At 40.0% G+C, this 13,378-nt stretch overlaps 1 long non-coding RNA gene across 1 annotated transcript in view; it reads left to right on the top strand.

Annotated features, from left to right (window-relative positions):
• The window catches only part of LOC149307406 (uncharacterized), an 89,880-nt gene that overhangs the window by 36,279 nt on the left and 40,223 nt on the right, over positions 1-13,378 (top strand). The window contains exon 3 of the long non-coding RNA XR_016282381.1: positions 12,317-12,403. This is a non-coding gene — a long non-coding RNA (uncharacterized LOC149307406). The remainder of the gene's footprint in view (positions 1-12,316; positions 12,404-13,378) is intronic.

Below are 13,378 nucleotides of genomic sequence, written 5' to 3'. Positions count from 1 at the left end.
TGCAGTGCTTCAGGGATATTGCACTACAACTACTATCATCTCTAGTCAGCATGGAGGCTGTGCTAATGGGGGCCTTTAGTCAAAAGTTGCCTTTAGGACAACTGGGTTCATATATTCCATAACTTCATTATGGAATACATGAACCCAGTTGCATTGGCTAGCCAGTTCTGATAGATAGATAGATAGATAGATAGATAGATAGATAGATAGATAGATAGATAGATGGTAAAGTGGATGAGTAAGATTAGAGGGAATTGCCCTAGGTCTGTGGGTTTCTGGAGTTGTAGGCCAAAAAAGTAACTTTTTTCATGTTCTAATCTGAATCATGAGCAACAGTGGAGTATAATCTGGTGTTTTCCAACTCTGTTCACACTTGAAAACCTTATGCATTCAGTTTATTTAATTTATATCCTTTCATTTGTATGCCACTTTTCTTCCTGAGTGTGACCCAAAGTAGCTCAGATAAAGAATAAAATAAATTCAACAATAATTCAGATCTTGTTTGACTGCAAGCCTCAGCAGCCTTACCCAGGACAGGTGGCAGTAAGGAGTGCTGGTTGGTGCAGTCCGACATCTGGAGGCCTGCATGATTCCCAGCCCTGTGCAAATTCTGGCTATTAATTATGGTTACTTATGCTGCTGGATTCACTCAAGTGTCTGGCAAAGAGGCTCTGTAACTCAGGGGCAGTGTTCATGCTTTTCATGTAGAATACGGTTGGGTGCATTTTCCACCCGGTTGAGGACTTTGCTCCATCTCAGGATCAATCTGGGTTGGGTGCTGGAATGGACAGCACCTAAACCAATAGTGGGTATGTCAAGTGCCCATACCAGGACAAATGTTGCATCCGCACTGCAGAAATAACCCAGTTTGACACCACTTTCATTGCCATGGCTCAGTGCAATGGAATTCTTGGAGTAGCAGTTTTGCGAGACATTTAGCCTTTCCTTTCGTAGAGCTCTGGTGCTACAACAAACTACAGGTCCCAGAATTCCATAGCATTGAGCCATGGCAGTTAAAGTAGTTAAAGTGGTCCTAAACTGGATTGAGCCATGGCAGTTAAAGTGGTGCCAAACTGGATTATTTCTGCAGGGCAGATGCAGCCCTAGTCCACTTTCTCCTTTTTACTCTTTCTAATTCTCCCTTTTCTTTCATCATCCCCATCCCATGGATTGTTGTGCAAAGTACCAGTCTTTCTTTGAACTAACCCCATACAGAGAACTTTCAAGATCAGCTTGAGACAGGGCTGGCCTTATAATGAAGCAGAAATTAAACAGTTCCTGAGAGGCAAGGAGAGAAAACATGGGGCTAGGAAACACAGCTGCCTCTGCTATCTTTACCTGCTGCCTTTGGGTATGGAAAAGGGTACTGACTAACTGGAATAAGATCCTAATGGCAGCATAGTCAGCTTCACTATATCGAAATGGAGGTAGGTACCATCTTGTCCTTCACTTCAGAAAGCAAAATGTCTTCGATCTCAGGCTGATGAAGCAGAATGTGACTGGTTCAGTCCCAGAATGAATGAATGGATCTTTTCCTTTCCCATCTCTTTCTCATAATGGGAAAGTGGCTCTTCCAGAGATCTTGGAGGACTGCTATAAGTAAATGAAATACAAGGCTTGGAATAGTTAATTCTTTTGGAGTACATCTCTCAGCATCTCCATTCTGCAGAAGTAATGATCATGCGTGATTTGGATAAAGCCTCAAATTTAAAGGAAAAAAAACATTAGGAAAAATCAAGGTAAACTTCCAAAATCTTTTTTTAGTCTATTGGAGGAATTTTCCATGTTGGATGTTTGGAGACATAAGTATGACCAAACTAGAGTATATGCTTTTTTCCCAGAGGTCCATGATTCTTTTCCAAGGATTTATTTATAGCAATAAAATGATTATTACTGTTAATACAGTCTATGGATATTTTAACTAATATTACATCCAATCATAATCTGATAGCTTTGAAACTAGTGGCGAAAAGAATGGAATCCACTTGGAGACTCCAAAGTAATTTTCTAAATGATAACATAAGCAATACGGCCAAGGAAGCTTTAGAACTCTATTTTCAAGTTTTATTCAGTTTTAATGTTGACTTTTTAATTATGATCTTTTAAATGCGTAAGGCATCTTGACTCCCTGTTTGGGGAAAAGGCAGCGGCAAACATCCTTGGAACAAATCTTACCGAGAAAATTGTGTGATAGGATCGCCATAAATTGGAAACAGTTTGAAGGCACACAACAACAACAATCGATAAATAAAATTAACAAGAAGAAACACAACCAATTTTATTGACTGGTCATAGTGAGAAATCTTTGTCACAAAGAAGCTTATTAATGTTAAAATCAAGTTATCCCGTTCTAGTGGATTTCTGTAGGAATTGTGGTAGCAATATGCGCCTATGAAATAGAAAAGATGTAGGAATAAGTTACTTAGAGTGGCAATTAATGCTATACAGACTATTTTATTCATTGCTCAGGGGAAAAGTGTACAGCAAATATCTCCCCAGCTTGCTGAGCACTCCCAACATTTGGCCATAAGGAACACAGACTGCTCTGCCTGGTTGTTCTGTACTTTTGCAAAATACGATTCTTATTTTAGAGCCTACGTGGGATGTGCGCCTTTGTGTGTAATCTGATCCTTCTTCTGGGATTGCTTAACATTTGAAAAAGCCATTTGTGCAGTCAGTTGGGAACTGGGGTTTGAAATGCAATATATATATATAGGTATGAACCTCTCCACATATATATGTGTACACATGCATACATAAATGTATAGACACACACATACACAGAATATGTGTGCACTCCAGACTGATTTATTACCAAGACGGTGAAGGCCGCCACTCCCAATTTTTGTTGAGTATCTGAAAATTCAGATGCATATCAAGACTTGATAGCTGTCCTTCCTTCTGTATGTCAATATTAGCCTTGAAAACGGGGAGTTTTTCTTTTAAAAACCTACTTTGGACCATTCCAAAGTTTCTGGTGGAGTTATTGACACTCACAAAGGAACATCAATAATGATTACATTCTGGAATATATAGCATGCATGGAGTGCCATATTTATATGATGTTAAGGTTGCAGGTTTTAACTGTTCAACAGGACAAATGACATGCCCAATAGTATAACTACAGATCAATTTCTGCCTTATCAGTTGCTGACACTGATGAGAAACAAAGGTTTTGAAGACTAGGAAAGACCTTCCTTTCTGGAGTCTCTCCATACAAGTTGGCTGGCAGCTCCTTGGGTAAAATTTGGTGGAGCAAGTGCTTAAAAGTTGCTTTCCTTTCTTTTTGGGTTCAGAGCTGGTTGACAGTTTGATTTTCAGGGTGGAACAGCCATGTTTTCTTCCGACAATAGTCACTGAGGTGACAATTACTGCCATACGGAATATTTTGTATTTTAAAATGGTGATGAGGAATAGAATTTCAAAATGTTAAAAATGGCTATCCCTTCTAAAAGTGTTGGCATTTTTCAAATGTTAAATTGTAAATGGTGGTGCATCAAGGAAAAAAAAATTCAGTGTGTCCTCAGAAATATATCTACACTGGGGTTTGCAATGTGTATGCAATTTCTGTGATCGGTGAATCACTTAAAAGCCAAGTGTTAAACTGTGTATGGATTATATATAAACGCCCTAATCAGAGAAACTGTCATGTGGGACAGTGTGTGTTTACAGCCCAAGATAATGGTTGGGATCAATGCAGTTACACTTAGGGCATTCAAAAAGGTGTAGGATGTGGTGAATTTTGTTGCTATTGAGTAGTTTCCCATGCTATCAAATAAATAAATAAATAAATAAATAAATAAATAAAATGTTTATATCCCGCCTTTCCCGTTCAAGGATCCCTACCGTCATTTTTAACAAGCAGAGTTCTATGAAGCATGGAGACTAGCTGTTCAATAAAAGCAAGCTCAGAGCCCCCTATGTTTGCACAGAACTAGATTTGTGGCTTTTTAGATCATCCATAGTGCCTGCAAAGGTGTATTATCATCTTCATTCCTATCTGTATTGCACTGTATTCCTGTTTTAGTAGCAAAACCTGGTTGGGCTGGCCTCCATGAGTGCTCCAGTTCATGGGGGAGCAAAGCTGATGGCTACAGAATATTCACAGCCCAATATCTTTGTGAAAGTGCATGTATGTTGGGACTGTGGAAGGAGGAGATATATGGGGAAATCTAAGAACTACAAAGTGAACATCGGGCTGCTAAACAGAAAATAAATAATCAGAAAACTGGAGAGCTGGGAGATGTGGGAAAAGGTATAAAAAGAGTGTGCCTGAGGAAACATTAGGTGATGATGAATTTTATAGCCAAAGGTTGTCAGCAGCGCTAGTCCAGGACATTAAGCTGCCTGAGGCACAGAACACAATGGCATCATTCTCTAAGACTGAATTATGAGACATGCTGATGCCCTAAGATGTTACAATGAAGAGACCAAAAATGTGTATTATCCAATCAGTTTAGGGCATTTCTTCACATGTATTTTATAGTGGTTTGAGTCCTGAACTAGGAATCTAGCAGACTGGGGTTTGAATCCCTGTTCTGCAGGGGGATTCACTGGGTGATCCTGGGCAAATCGCATTCTCTGAGCATCAGAGGAAGGCAATGGCAACCCCCCTCCAAACAAAGCTTGCTATGAAAACCCCATGATAGGGTTGCCATAACTTGGAAAGGACTGGAAGGCATGCAGCAACTAGCTTTTTGTAACCTGAGTTACAGAAATGTTGCACTACCTTGTTCCAATCCATCTAGTCAACCAGTTGAATCTTCCTGTGCCAATGGTTATGGGACAGTGTCTTTTTTCTGCCCATGGTGATAGCATTCTGGCTCAGCGGGAGACACAGAGAAGGTCATATGGCACACTATACCTCTGTCCTCCAATACTTTGTCACCATTGATCTTCCCAGGACCTATTTCCAGAGATGGCCCTTTCAGTCTAAGGGCAGAACAGGCCCTGGTTGCCAGGTCTAGCCCCCACTGAGAGCTCCTGTGCCAATAAAAGCTGCGCAGAGCAGAGAATCTGCCAGTTGTTTTGGCACTTTCTGTAATACAGACATGCTAGTCTTAAAGAGAGAATGAGGCCAATGGGATGTCATAGATCAGCTGATTATTTGACTTCAGTCTTTCACTGTGATACAAATACAATCAGCCTTCTGTATCCACAGATTTTTAATCCATGGATTCAAGCATCCACAGCTGGAAAATATTTTTAAAATACATACATTCCAAAAAGCCTCGATTTTGCCATTTTATAGAAGGGACACCATTTTACTATGCCATTGTATTTAATGAGACTGGAGCATCCACAGATTTTGGTATCCACGGGGTGTGTGCGTATCCTGGAAGCAAGTCCCAGCAGATGCCAAAGGTCACTGTACATAGCTCCATCCATGATGTGGGGCAGCAGTGCTGTCTGTGTTAGATGCCTCCCATCCAAATGCTCACTCTTTTAGAGATAGACAGAAAGGGAGCTGGTATCACTGGATACCTCCCAAGGCGCACAGCGCATGTCCACCTGTTCATTCTGTCTTTCTCAGAGGGAAAGCATCAGCAAGACATAGGAGTGGCAGAGACATCAGTTATCATTACAGGCTCAGCAGGTGATGGACTCTCCTCCTTTGGAGGTCTTTAAACAGAGATTGGAAGGAGTGCTTTAGTTGTGTATTCATGGATAGAAGGGGGTTGGAGTACCTGGTCCTTGTGGTCCCTTGGAGCTCTAAGAGTATATTCTATGGCTGCGTCTACACTGCAGAAATATTCCGGTGTGACACTGCTTTAACTGCCCTGGTTCAATGCTATGGAGTTTCTACATAGCACTGAGTCAGGACAGTTAAAGCAGTGTCAAACCACAATATTTCCACAGTGTGGTTGCAGTCTGTAATTCATTACCTGGTTACTCACTTGAGTTTTTCTTGTGACTTCTAGTGCTGGTGATAGTGGAAAACATGTAGAAAGAAAACAAATGGACTGTTTAAGGGAAATGGAGGGATTTCTTCCCAAAGGCATCTTGCCCAAGGACTCCTCTCCAAACCCTGCAGCCAGACCGGACAGAAGACATTGTGATGCCTAAGATGGCACATCTACATCCTTCCCAGAACATGATTTGGTGTAATCCTAATGAATGCCATATGCATATGTATAAAATCTGTACTGTTATTTATTCATTAGCTGAGAGATGAAAACTCAGTAGATCATTGAAGGCATGTTATTTGACATACTGATAGAAGCATATTGGCACTGGGATGTAAAAATCCAAATTCAAACACAGTTTTGTATATTTCCCTGTTCTGTACCCAACGTAGCCCTTGTTTCTATCCGGATGTGAGACTTTGCATTTCTTTTAACGTAAGCATTTATTTGCACATTTTCTTTAATGTTCAAATATTGCTGGGCATTTCCTCCAATTGAATAAGGCATGTTTCTGCAGTCAGGATTTTAAAAACTGTATTCATTTTAACTGTTCACATTTGGAAAAGGTATGCCTGGTTCTGTATGCACTTTATTTCTCTGAGAAACACTGTTCAGATATCCAAATTAAGGTGCATTTTGTCTCTTAAGTCTTGGGAGGTGTGAAATGGATAATTTTGCAATATCAAAAGCACAGAATCTCTTTTCCAAACCTAGCCTTAATCTGGCAAAAATGGGAGGCAGGCACACATTTGTTGAAAGCGAAAGATCTCCATTGACTTGGACAAACAGCTCTTATATCTTTTCCCCCTTGGATTTTGCTTTGTCACGCTTTTTTGAAGAGAATTTTGTGTTCATTGTGAAACTGCTCATCCTCAGATTTATTGCCTGGACCTGGAGCACACAATTATGATATAATCAGGGCATATGGCATCATATAGGTGCTGTTCAAAGACCAGATGTTTGTGCAACAAAACACACATCTGGATTAGCATGCCATGTGGAAGTGCCCAGTGAACTAGGAGGCATTTGCTTCTCTTGCATCTCATTAATAGGGCCTGTTTTGCATACGGTGACAAGAAAATCACCTTTGTAGGCGAAAAAGGAATATTCATTAAAATAGCTGGCCTATTTTTATTTCTTCTAGGTTAGTAGTCATGGTTTATTTTGGCGTTCTAAAATTTTTTTATTTGAGAGGTGCTTAAATGTGTATTCTGATACGGCTGCAGATAACAAACCTCATCTTTAATAGCTTTGTGTCCGTTCGAATTCAGGTTCAGAATATATATTCTTTACTGTTTCACATATATGTACTGATGCCAGTGCACTTTTACTAGTTTTTCAATGGTTGCCGGGGGGAAAAAAATCCAGCTTTTTAAAGAGAGAGAAAGCATCTTTTAAAACAAGCTTTTCCTTTCATTTTGTAAATCTTTGCTATCCGCATTTTCTGTTCAGTTCTCATCTTTGTCCAGCAGGGATGTCAATTCATTTAAACAATGCTTGTTTAATTGATCATCTGCTGTTTGACTGATAAAGCAGATTTGTCATTAAAGCTTGGCATAGGTGGCTTTTGAAAGATCTTGAAGGTGAGAGGTGATTTTACACCCTGTTTAATATTTTTACTTCATCTTGCACCAGGATAGTAGAAATCCAAATAGTGTATACAGATCAAACAAGCATGACGCTTCTTAGTCTTCTTAGTCAACCTATCTGAGATTTCAGTTCAGGGGTCTATCAGTCTTAAAGATCCTAGATTTGATATCTAGATAGTGTTACCCCAATGGAAATAGGCCATTGCAGGAGTTGTGTCAAATGTAGACGTAGTAGAAAAGCACAAAGAGGAGGAGCATATGAAAGAATGTTTAGCTTATGAGAACATTATAGAATGAAGAATGAACATATCTAGATGTAGATAAGAGATATCCAAATTATAGAGTAGCATGGGTGCAAAAACAGACGATTATCACATCAGAAGCATATGAAGGAAGAAGTATATAAGGGATGCAAGTTGCTTTATTGATGATTGTAATGTTCATTATCTATATATGTATTTATTTTAATTTCCAGGATTTATATCCCGCCTTTCTCCCACAATGGGATTCAAGGCGTGTTACAATATATTACAACGTAAAGAAAAGAAAAAGACAAGAGCTAAAACATGGATTACAACAGTTAAAAAAAATAATTAAATACTACCAACATTAAAACATAGATTAAAAACAGTAAAAAAACACCATTAAACATTAAAACAGCACGCCATATTTCTCAAATAAAATCTACCCAGCAATAAATAAAAAATGGTTAGTATTTCGTCAAAGTGGGCGCATTGTATTGTAATGTAATATTATTGTTGGAGTATACTGATATGTGTGGTATATGTGATCTATATGTCAAAGCGGCTGAGTGTGGTTTTGTTTTAGAATACATTTTTTAAAAATGTAGACGTAGTAATGTGAATGTTTCTTAACTGTCCGAGTAAAAGAGGTTAGTCGATACATGTACATGCGCCCTTGTCCCCGCTACCTATGTGCAGACGTAGAGGTGTGCTCAATGGCCTACACCTGTTTGAGAAATCAGTTCAATAATTAGACTGAGCAAGAGGGGCAATGCCTGTATCTGTGATGCTCTGTCTGTGATGCAGGCAATAAACGTCTGTTCTCACTCTGCAGTCTGTTAATGAGAAAGAGACAGGTAAGCATCACACATCCCAGCTTCCTTGCCTTCAGCTACATCAAGGAAACAGTGACAAGCTATTAATGGGAGGTGATGGGCCCAGCGCTAATTAGTGCTTCGCTGGCTTCTCCCCTCCCCATCTCTTTTCTAACCCAGAGCAGAGAGATCTTTGTTGCCGCTTTCCCCTTTAAGCATGTTACTTTTGAGAAGTTCCCATCCAGCCAATAAGTGGAGGCATTTTTCAAGTGTCTGACCTGGGTCTCTCCATGGAATCCAACTCAGAAGTAAAGCCCAGTTGCATTTCTCTCTATATAACCGTGTAGTAGCAATAGCAATAGCAAGTACAGTTGGCCCTCCGTTTTTGTGGGGGATCCATTCCGGCCCCCACGTGAAAATGGAGACTCGCCAATATTCAAGCCCCATAGGCTTGAATGGGGTACATGCCCATGAGTGCTTGTGGGGTATGCCCCATTGGAAATAACAGAGGTCCCCCCTCCATGAATATTGAAAACCGCAGATCTCAAGTCTGTGAGAAAGGAGGGGCGACTGTACATTTCTATACTGCTTATCAGTGAACTACTGCTCCCTAAGTGGTTTACCATGTGTAAGTCAATTGCCCCCAACAAGCTGGGCACTCATTTTACTGATCTACGAAAGGATGGAAGGCTGAGTAGACCTTGGAGCCCTCCTCTAGGTTCAAACTTACAATGTTGTGGCTGCAATACCAGAATTTAACCATGGTGCCACCAGTAGTAAGAACTGCAGCTTCTGTCTCTCCTTGTTGGATGAAAGGCCCTATCTCCAGAAGTATCCCGATGGATGCCTCTGGGAAGCTTATATGCCTATCTTTTTGCTATCCTGGTCATTTGCAAGTATATTGCTTCTGAAGATGAAGGCTTCAATTGTTGTTTTTGTTGTGTGCCTCCACGTTATTTTTTATTTATGATGATCCTAAGGCAAACCTATCACAGGGTTTTCTTGGCAGGCTTCTTCAGTGAGGGTTTTCCATTGCCAACCTTTGATGCTAAGAGAGTGTAACTCACCTAACATCAACCAGTAGGTTTTTATGCTCGAGAGAAGATTTGAACCCTAGTCTCCAGAGTCATAGACGCACAATCAGTTCATTTTCATGACCCATTGGCGGTTATCTGGTCCTTTTCTTCTTTATCAAATCTTCTTTTCCACCTCCCTGCTCCTCAGATACTCTCACACCACTCTGGGGTTGGATGTGAGGGTATTGCTTTGTCAGTTTTAAGAAAAATATAAATAGTATGTGGAGAGATCTTGTTGCAACTTTGAGACTAACTGAAAGAAAGATATTGGCAGCATGAACCTTTGTAGACTTCAGTCTACTTCCTTGGATGCAAAATGCATCTGATGAAGGACATTGAAGTCTATGAAAACTCATGCTGCCAGTTTCTTTCGGTTAGTCTCAAATGTGCTACAAGATCTCTCCACAGACTGATTCTACAGACTGACACGGCTATATCTTTGAAAAATGTACATAGCTATTTTTGTTCAATTTCTTTCTTTTTTTCATATGAAGGGGAGGGACACTTTGGTTTGCTGTCACCCTGAGACATAGGAAGGGACTATGGAAGAAGGAATAGGAGATTTATAATAGCCGAGTTCTGTTTAAACCAGGGGCCTGAGGCTGTGTGCCGTTTCTTGCACATAAATCCCATCCCGAAACAAAGCCTCTTGAACCTCAGGCCATGGTCTGTGTTTTTCTTTCTCTCATGCCGAAGGTTTCCTAGGGCCAGGAAGATATGATAATTTTCATGGCGAGAGGGAAAAGGGTGAGGATGAAAATGCCTTTGCTCTTTGTGTCTGTTTAATTCAATGCGAAACCGTGGCCCTGGACATCATGAATGGTGGCTTTGTACTGACCCTTCCTAAGCTTCAACTGCTAGTCCTTCACTCTCCGTTTTTCTCTCGCCCTCCCTCTTGTTTCCCACCATTGGATGCTGATGATCAAACTAAATTATTTCCCCTCCCTAATGATGTTTCCCCACTTTGTCCATTGGAATGGATGAAGCTTGGGGTGTGTGTGTGTATTTGTGTGTGTGCGAGAGCGAAACCAACCAAAGGAAAGGGGGGGTGGATTATTAAAAAGGAAGGCTTGTTTTTTCTTAGTTCAGTTCACTTTGGGTGTAAAAAGAGTGCAACTGTGAGGATTTCTTTTTGTTTTTAAATGGGTTATTGCTTTTGACTCCTTCAAACTGAATTCTGTCTATCCATCTATCTATCTATCTGGCATCTATCTATCAATCTATTTATCTATGTAGTTTATTTATTTCTTACCGTTTGCTCAAACATGAGACTGAAAGCATGAGACAGTTTACAAGAGGCTAACGGTGTATCCAGACAGATTGAAAATATCTCTGATTTTGCTCCAGTTTGTTCCGATTTGATACTGAGTTAAAATAAACCAACCTTGGGAACGGGTATAAAAGCCTCTGAACATCCCGGGAGTTGGCAAAAAACAAATTGTCTTTGGATCTCCAAAATAAAACTGGAAAGAACAAGAACAAAATTTGGGACTTTCTGATCTCTTTTAGGACATGTCCACATTGATTAAAAATATGAGGAAGGTGCAGATTTTGTTTCTGTTTCTAATTTTATTGCAGAGATCCATACACATTTTGTTTCTTCTGGAATATTTTCTATCAGATCCCAGAGACATATAAAGTCTCCAGGTCAGTTTATTGTAATCCTGAATCAGTCCCAAAACAAAATAAATCTACTGTTGATAAATTGATGATACAGGAAGCATCTCCACTGTAGAAATAATGGTTTGACACCACTTTAACTGCTGCATCTCCATCCAATGAAAACATGGGATTTGTAGTTTTATGTGGTTGTTAGCCTTCTCTGCCAAAGAGTGCTGGTGCCTCACAAAACTACAAATCCCAGGATTCTGTAGGGTGACAGTAGAAGTGGTGTCAAACTGGATTATTTCTATAATGTAGATGCACCCATTGTATGTTGCTGCCTTTGAAACCCGGGTTTTAAAAAAATGTCATGTTCCTCCAAGTAAGAAGCTCCTTTTCTGTAGTAAATTATCAATGGGAATGTTGGTTTAACCCTGTCCTTACTGTGCTAGCTTATCTGGAAAGGCATTCTGCCTGGGGTTTGCCTGAGAACAGTGTTTGGAAACTTCAGCAGAATCCTATAGACAACCTATTGACTGGTCTGGTTATAGGGCACCTGCGATTCCCTTGTTAAAACGGCATCACTGGTTACTGCCATCTCATTCTGCTTAACATGTAGTTCAGCTGCTAGAGCCTTTTTATATAGTAATTGGAATGAAAATGGTAACACTCTTTTTTGGACTGGGATACTATAGGATATAATGATTAGAGCCTTGTCCGCCATCAACAAATGAAATTTTTCAGATCAAACTGAATCACTTCATGATAGGGAGACATGTAAGTGAAATTGTCTTCCCTTATATATTCATTTTCTGCAAACAGAGAAAGTGGTAGTGATGGTGGATTGTGTTGGCGCATGGTACACATTCACCCATAACTCATCCCTGATATCATAGGATTCTGCTGAATTATAAATCTGCTTAGTGTCTATCTAGACTCCTTCTTTAAGGCCTGCATGTCCCAAACCTACATTTTCTTTTGCATCCATTTGTTTGTGAATAATGTGCCATAAATGACCTGACATCTTTACAGATATGTGGGAGACTATCTCTTAGTAAGATTAATTTTTGTTTCTTCCTTAATCAGACATGACTGACAAAACCCTTAGCTTGGGATGCACTGGAGAAAGCAAGACGAGAAGATGCGTCATCTTCTTTCTCTGAGCCTGAAAAGGTGAGTCAATAGTGCTAGATGCAGAAGGGAGATGGCTGGATGACTTAGAATAAATGGGTACACTGTAGATGGGAGCTCACATATTGCATAAAACTATAATGAACTATATTGGAGGCTGTAATTGCTCCTATGTAAAACGGACACAAAGACGGCATTGTTACTTAAATATTGAGTGTTGGGAAGAGATTACAGAGACCCAGATTTAGAACATTGCAGACTTCACAGGAGTTGCTGTACCTTCTCCTCATCCTATATGTCTGTCTAACCTTGTTTTACAAGGTGTTGTGAAGTGAAAGGGGTATGCTTCTTAGATCCCTTGAAGACAAGGTGAGGAATGGATGAAATAAACAAAAGTAAAGCAGAGGTGGGCCATTTATGGGTCTTCAGATGCTGCAGGACTGCAACTCCTATCAGTCCTTATTCTAGCAAAGTCAATGTTAAGAGAAAATGGAAGTTGCAGTCCAACATTTGAAGGGATACATGATCCTTAACACTGAGGGAAAGATAAATGGTAAAGAGATTGCACAGATAAGTGGACTAACATTATGTGCAGGAAAAGTGTGAGAAGGAAGTATATGTACATATGACTTTGCTATGTTTGGAGTCAAAATATTGGTCTACTAGCCCAGTCCTGCCTACTTTGGCATTGACTCTTTCTTTCATAGCTTTACTTTCTGGACACCTTTAACATGAAAAAAGATTGAACCCAGGTCCACCTTGAGTGCTGCTTCCACCAAAAAGGTCCCTCCTTCCCAATTAAGATATTATGAATATTTTTCTGGTCCCCTCTATGAATCCAACAGTTTAGGAAGAGGAGCAGTTGAATCATATTCTGAGCCAACTGAATGCTAAGGTATTGTCACAAGAAAAATATGTCTTCCAACCAAATGGGCTTGCATACACAATCTGTTGTGGGGGTGTTGAGGGGACAACAGTGTGCTGGAGTCTGCCTCAGTAGCTATTGTCATTCTGTTC

This window comes from Sceloporus occidentalis, unplaced genomic scaffold (genome assembly GCF_023333645.1).
Source record: "Sceloporus occidentalis isolate IW3139 unplaced genomic scaffold, rSceOcc1.0.p SCAF_9, whole genome shotgun sequence".
NCBI classification, from domain to species: domain Eukaryota; kingdom Metazoa; phylum Chordata; class Lepidosauria; order Squamata; family Phrynosomatidae; genus Sceloporus; species Sceloporus occidentalis.
This window is presented reverse-complemented; position numbering and strand designations above follow the sequence as displayed.